Below are 8,099 nucleotides of genomic sequence, written 5' to 3' on the forward strand. Positions count from 1 at the left end.
AAACTCTACTAACCAAGACCAAGGTATAAAGGTAACAGGGTCGTCAAACCGAGGGTGTCATAATCCTGTATGCATATCAATCATATGCATCCATATAAATGCAGCGAACACAAACAATAAATGCATCATGCATATGATGCCAATGACATGGTCACCCCTGACGCCAGTCAGCCATTTCACACACAATGGTGAGTCCGAGTGGGTAGAGCTGTGACAACCGTGCACTCTGACATCACTGCCCCTGATGAGTGACCGAGTGGACGGGATGCAGTCGGAGTATACACATACTCCTACCCCGAAATAATAAATGGGGGAGCGCAATGCTCTCATCTCCCGGTACACGATGACGGGGAGGACTCTCTGCCGGCTATCACGCTGAGTCACACTACCCATGAGCGGACCAACGGAGCCAAACAAAGTCCAACTGTCTGTCGGCTACAACGCTGCTACACTAAACCAACGGAGCCAAACAGAGAGGAACTGCCTGCCGGCTACCACGCTGAGTCACCAGACCAACGGAGCCAAACAACAGAACTGCCACACACCTGTCTGATATACCACTAACCCATGAGTGGTGGTGTGCACAGATACATGTAACTGACGACGTGCTCAACAATAATGGAGCAGACAATCGCACAGCATGCAATCATGCAAGATGATGCATGACACTAAACATGGCAATATCACGAATAGCATAGCATGCTCTATACATAAGTATAAAATGTGTACTACAAGATAATGAATCAAATGGAAGGTACACAAACAGATAGGGTATCAAATAAACCCTAGATCCTGAACATAATGTATCATGTGGTTGGGTCACTACCTAAAACATGTATGATCAGGTAAATAATAACATGCAGTGCATAATAAGTAAACAAGCAAACATGTAACAGATCATGTAGTGACCAACCAAAACAAATGGATAACACAATTATTGCTATATGTTAAACACATTATTATGCATATCAAAAGAAATAAGTCAAAGTACCCGCCTCCAATCGAAATGGTCCAGTCCGACAAATCGAGATACTCGTCTCGAATCAAAGTCCTGTAATAAACTGTATAGTTTAGCTAAATTTAATTATAAGCAAAATAGCTAAACCAAAGTATTTTCCTTCAAGAACCCTAATTAAATTGAACTCAAAATCATTTAGGATTAGCTCAATTAACCCTAACGATCAAGGTGAACAACATTTAACCATGTAAATCCAAATTCACCACAAAACGTATCACAAGCCTGCAATTTACCAAATTCCAAAACTCACCCAAATCCGTATACTTTGTCGTTAATTTGTCGAGGATGCACCCATTGCCAAAACTGTGGCTGGTACTAGATTTAACCACTGACCTATACATCAAACACCCAAAATTCTTAGTCAATACATCCACCTCAGTGAATCAAACCTTAACATTATATTCGCAGTCTTTAAACCAACAACTTACCCTAAACCATACCTCAATTCACAGCCGAAAAAGGGTTGTCTCGCTGCTAGAACTAAAACAAGCCCACTGCAAGTCTGTCTTCTGCTCACGGCCGGAATCACTGCTGGAATCAAAACTGATCAAACAGAAGCTCAAGCAATGAAGATCACGGATTATACAACCCCAACTCCAATCAAAGCTAGGGTACAGAGCCTACAATCTGTGATGGATCGAACCTGTGGCAGCGACAGTGCTAGGGCACAGCGTCGGCGAAGCAAACTCGGTGGCGGTGCTAGGTCACAGGCGACGGCGGTGCTCAGTGGCTGGCACAGAGGAGGAAACAGCGATGGTGAGCGGCACACAGAGGAGTCGGCCGGAGAACTAGGGCTGAGGTGCGACACCGGACGGTGATAGGGCACAGGCGACGGCGACCGGTGCTAGGGCAGAGGGAAGGCGTCGACTGTGGGGAGTTGATGGCAGCACAAAGGGGAGAAGGGTGTCGGCAGTGGCTTACGCGTCGTCGGTGCTTGGACAGGAAGGAAGAAGGGAGGCGGAGACCTAGGGCACGGGGAGGAACAACGTCCGACATTGGGGAATCAGCGTCGTCGAGTGGAGAAGGCGATCATCACTGCTTCGTGCGATATCGGCTATGGCGGCGGCTCGGGAAGGAAAGGAGGATTTGGTTCAGCGTCGGCAGAGGAGAAGAAGAGATAGGAGAGGGAACCGCCTCGGCGGTTAGGGCACGGGATCGCAACAGGGAAGAAGGGGCGCACGGGGTTCGGCGAGGAAAGAAAAAGAAAACAAATAAAGAAAATAAAAAGAAAAAGGAAATGTAATTATAAACATTTCCTCGCTTAAATGGGGTAGCCTAAACAGGTTTTTTCGGGCCCCATTTTTATCCCCGTTAACTCGTCCGTACGAGCTCCGAAAAATTCCCGAAAAATTTCTAAAAATTTCAAAAAATTTCCTTATTAGTATTCGCCTATTTTCGGTGTTTTACAATACATGAAATGTACTATTTGAAACATGAGTTTCAATACTTTAATCACTCCCCAAAGGAGTTCCTGTTCGACAAACGGACAACACCTCTCTTGTAACTGTGACAAATGAATCATATATACAATGCCACAAGGCTACTCACAAGTTATAATCAATAGCCCACACGACTGGAACATACACAACCATGTAGTTATATACATAGTCCACTCGGTTGGAACAAAATGATCACAATCACGTAGTTGTATAATAAGCATCCCACACGACTGTACTAAAAATACAACGGAAAATGAAAGGAAACCCCATAAACCAAAAACGAAAAATTGCTAGCCGGCTAGGCTTTACACATGCACAACAAGACAAATACAAGATACCAACATAACAAAACTCCAAAATAAAATCGAAGTGCACAATGCCAAAACTACAAATACGTAGTACAAGTAACGTAGGAAACTAAACTAGAAATCATCCTCGGATGTGATGTAGGATCGACAGACAGGATACTCCAAGTGACTCCATAATCAACTACCTACTACCTGAGGAAAAAGACAATACACAAAATGCAGTGGTGAGTGCGGGTCACTCAGCGGGTAATAAATAAGATAGTAGATGATCTATATAAAATATGGAGATCAAAGTATACAGTCTTAGTAGAAAATAAGAATATGATCACACTAACATAATCAATGCATCTAAACATAACTGCATAATGAATACACATATTCAATCTAGATTAACGCATAAGATCATGATCACCCATGACATAATAAACATACAATCCCAATCTGGATCTAACACATAAGGTCAAGATCGAAAATGACATAAAATGCATATACTCAATCTAGAATCGACACATATGGTATAATGATCAATAAACTCACTGTGGATTAGCAACAAATCTGCTCATAACACCTGAGTAATATAACCAACAATATATACATGTATAATAAATAACATGTATGAAGCATCACAACCATATGCAACAATCATAGCTCAAACAAGTGCAACATATCACAATCACATGTAACTAGTATATTAGACATGTATGCAAATATATTTCCACAAGATGCATTGCGTATCATATGCAAATGTGCATGCATGCCACATAATCACCCCTACCACCTCTTAAGACACCACGGCCCCTGTATGGCCGAGAGGCTTGGGTCCGTGACAACTATACTACCCTCCAGTCACTATATAGCAGCCGAGGCGGACAGTTCGCTAAGTAGTTATCTAACTACATAGCATCAGGGTCCCTGACTGCTCACAACGCCGGATATCTCTCCCCCCCGTTGAGTGGCCGGGTGGCACGATAGGACTAGCTCCACTCTAAGCTACCACTCTCCCACAGTGACTGAATGGGCAGCTAACATGATTGACAACTAGCTCATACCGAAAGGGAGCAATGATCGAAGAACCAACCCATACCACATGGGAGCAATGGTCATCAGCATGCATATGTATATATGACTGTCAACTAGCTCATACCACAAGGGAGCAAAGGTCGTCAATGTGCAGTGCAATGATGAGCATGATGTAATAATCATGATATCGACATGATCATCATCAAATCAACCTTCCAATAATCATAAATACCTCCAGTATAATGATCCATCTAACACCTATATCTATAGGTATATGAAAATCCAACTGGTGTATACTAAACAACATGAACAATAAGTATCGCCTCCAAACACGTACACACCATACATATACGCACCCTATAATGTAAGTATAATTAATATGATACCTCCAATATCATACTCGATACATATGATCTCCAACATAAGTATTATTGACATAACTCCTTCAGTAGTACACATCGGTCACGTGTGCACTCATGGTACAAATATAATCAACATGACTCTTCCAACAGTAAACACTAGACATGCGTGCACACACAATATATAAATGAACAATCAACAAGGTAACCCCTATAACTTGTACGAAACAAACGTACACTCAACAACATATGCATAATCAACATGTTAACTTAGTTAACAAAATATCCCCTAACATACATACTCTACATGTATATACACAGCAGAGTATAGATATCTAAAAGCCAAGATTGTATGTGAAATAATTAGATCATTTCAAAGGTCAAGTACAAGTATCAAGCAGGATAACAATACAATAGATTTAAGGTAAAACAGCCTAATCCATTAAATAATAATAATACACTAAGTTCAAAGAATTATATAGAGGCCAAGGAAGAAATATCCGCCTTTATTTGTTGATCGGGATAAACAATCTCATGTCGAGACGCTTGTCTAAAATCAATTACCTATAAATCATATGATATACAGATTTAACTAACTACTTATGAATTAAATAGCTAAATTAAATCTCCAAGCTAATTTAGGGTAATCCCAATCAAAATATGATCATTAATTAACTCTAATTAATGATTAACTTCAATTAATCCTCTTTTTCCTTCACATCCATCATTAATCCTTTTCTAATCCATTCTCCTTATTAGATTAGATTTATACATAAATTATCTCTAATCCAAAAATCAAACCCCCACATATGATAATCAATTCTATGCTCTGAATAACAATCATTAAATCAAATAACCATCATGAATCATCTACATCGAACCACTTAACTAATCAACAACAAATTAATCTACAGATAACCTACTGTTAATCATGCTTTCATTCCTAAATTCAACTAATCTCTAATTGAACAAACCACAACCAATTAAAAACTCCATCAACTCATACCTATTAATCAACCCAATGTAGACATGAAATCCACCATATGTAAATCTGGTATCCAATGCCAACTTACCTTAATTGGATTGCTCCTCTGTAGGCTCAGCTGAAGAGGTTCACTGGTGGAACATGATGGCCAGAACTGTGGATCTTAGCCGAACAGTGCTTGAATGCTAAAAAAACCAGCCAAGCATCAAATCTCCACATCCTAAACAAAATATGCAATCAAAACCATAGTAATCCAACACCAAGCAAGACTTACCCTTGAACCAGATCTGAGATCTCTCTCTCAGAGGGAATCAGGATGTTGTGATGGCAGTGAGCCGGGGCAGAGGATAGGGCAACGATAGCACTAGGGCACTAACTCGAAGGAGCTCAGGAGAAGAAAGAAAGGATCGGTGTCGGTTGGTAGCCAAGACGTCAGCGGTTGGAAATTGAGAGCACAAAGAGGCTCACAACAATCGGGAGAAAAGAAGGGAGCGGTGATGGAGGGGCTTCGCGGCTCTCCCAACGGCCCATGACGTCGTCTCCCGCGATAGTTGTGGCTGCTGCATCTCGGAATCGGATGGCAACGAGAAAGGGCAGCGGCGCCCATTCCTCCCTTTTGGCGACTACGACGCCACTCGATGCTGCGACAATTGAGTGAGAGGAAGGAGGGGCGGCGACTCAGAGAGGTCGAGAAAGAGACAAGACTGCGACGACGATCGTGCATCGGTCATGGTGGTCGGCAGTGGCGAGATCACGAGGGAGAAAGAGATGGATGTGGCGTCTGATGAGGTCAGAACATGAGGAAAGGGCGGAGAGATTGGGGAAATAAAGGAGAAATCGGAAGAAAGCTCAGGTTTATACTTAGGTATTGATTAAACTAACTTAGGTTAAATGATTTTAACTTTAGATTAATAAATCTAATCAACTCCCAACTTAATTAGGATATTTAGACAGACTTTCTCCTATCCCAATCATTTCATCTGCTTATACGTGTCATACGGACTCCGTTTAAATCCCTAATTTTTTTTAAAAAAAATTCTAAAAAATTCTATACAGTTATTCCTTCAATAACACTTACTATTTAATTTCTCGTATTTTACATTCTCTCCCACTAATAAAAATTTGGTCCATAAATTTACTACTCAAACTTAGGAATCCTCATTCAAGGGTAACAACCAAACAATATGACCATATACTACATCATAGTATCATGATCAAATATTAAATCATGAGGGATGACTCTGTGGGTTATGAGCTTACCCTGTTTCTGCTACTACCCACTACTACCTAGCAAACCATGGGTAAATCAACCATCTCCAAAATTCATAACACACACTATTAGCTCATCCTCCAATGTTCATATAGTGCGCTCAGACTGTCCATCTGTCGGAGGTTGGAAACCTCTACTACAACAAAGCTCTATACTCACGATTTGTTATAAACTCTGCCAGAAACGTGAGGTGAATCATGAATCTCAACCTGATACAATACTCAAAGATATATCATGAAGTCTGGTAATTTCTCTATAGTATAATCCTACTAATCAATCCAAAGAATTTGTCCTATAGATCGATAAAAAGGTAGTTTATTAGTCAACAAATCAATGATTACCCAGTTCGCATCATATCCACTCCATGTCCTGAGTAATCCCACAATAAAGTCTATCGTGACAAGCTCTCATTTCCATTCTAGTATATGTATCTACTGAAACAATCTTGCTAGTCTCTGATGTTTACTCTCCACTTACTAACAATCTAATCAACAACATAACAATACTAGAAAAACCCTCAATCAATCTCCGGTAATATCCAACCAAACCAAGGAAGCTGCGAGTCTCCTAAATAATCTTTGGCTACTTCCAACTGATAATAATCTCTATCTTCTGTGGATCCATTGGTATGTCCTTGCTAGAGATAATGTGTCCCTAGAAATCCCATAGAAGATAGCCTAACATGTTGGGTTTGACGGGCCGCGAAAACCGCTTTTTCGCGTCGCGGAAACCCCGAGTCACCCAAAGCCATGGATCTCGTGCAAAGATTCGTAAACAAAACTTTTCGAAAAACCTTTTTCTTGTACGAGTTTAAAAACCTCTAGATCTACACTAGATGAGAGTTATACCTTTGAAGCGTGCCCTCGCAAATCCCGCTCGTCCAACGGTACGCCGGATCTCGAGACCGTCAAGTGTCGGTCCTCTAGAAGTATCCGCACGAACAATTCTTGATGGAGAAAACCTAACAAAGGTGTGCTAGCACCTTGTCTTGTTCGGCCAAGAGAGGAGGAGAGGGAGAAGAGAGAGCTCTAGAGGAAGAAGATGACTTAATCACACTTGAATGAAAAAATGAATATTTTCATTCCCCACTAGAGTGGCCGGCCACATCTTGGAGGTGTAACTCCCCACATTAATTCCAATTAATGTGGAGACCATAAGAGTTGTAACCCCCATGAGGTGGCACTCTAGGATGATGTGGATCAACACTATTGGTCCACATCTTGCCACCTCACTAAATGACATGGCAACAAGTGTAACCTCCTCATTTAATGTGGGCCGGCCACATTAAATGCTATGGAGGCTTGTAACCTCCATGAGGTGGCACACATTGATGATGTGGAGCAATCCTATTGGTCCACATCTTGCCAACTCATTAGTGATGTGGCAAAAAGTCAAGTCAAACATGACTTTTCCTCTTCCTCTCAAATCAAGTCAAACTTGATCAAATCTTCTCATGGTTGATCTAATCCAACCATATAATTCAAGCCAACTTAATATAATGAATCTAATTCATTAAATTAAGTTGATTTAATGAGTCATAATCTAAATTAGACTCATTGAATACATGAATCAACTTGAGTCCAACTCAATTAGCCCAATTTGGATTACTTTTAATCCAATATGATTCATCAAATGAATCTAATCCTCTTGGTTCATCATATGAACCAAATTTTCATCTAATTGTCCTTAGTGTGTGACCC

At 40.8% G+C, this 8,099-nt stretch overlaps 1 long non-coding RNA gene across 1 annotated transcript; it reads right to left on the bottom strand.

The window, feature by feature from the left end:
• Positions 1 to 1,031: 1,031 nt before the first annotated feature.
• Positions 1,032 to 1,531, bottom strand: LOC121977498. Its single transcript, XR_006110876.1, has 3 exons — positions 1,459 to 1,531; positions 1,269 to 1,351; positions 1,032 to 1,051 (listed from the first exon to the last, which is right to left on the bottom strand). It is a non-coding gene; the product is annotated as an uncharacterized LOC121977498 (long non-coding RNA).
• Between the last annotated feature and the right edge of the window lie 6,568 nt (positions 1,532 to 8,099).

This window comes from Zingiber officinale, chromosome 4B (assembly GCF_018446385.1).
Source record: "Zingiber officinale cultivar Zhangliang chromosome 4B, Zo_v1.1, whole genome shotgun sequence".
Taxonomy (NCBI): domain Eukaryota; kingdom Viridiplantae; phylum Streptophyta; class Magnoliopsida; order Zingiberales; family Zingiberaceae; genus Zingiber; species Zingiber officinale.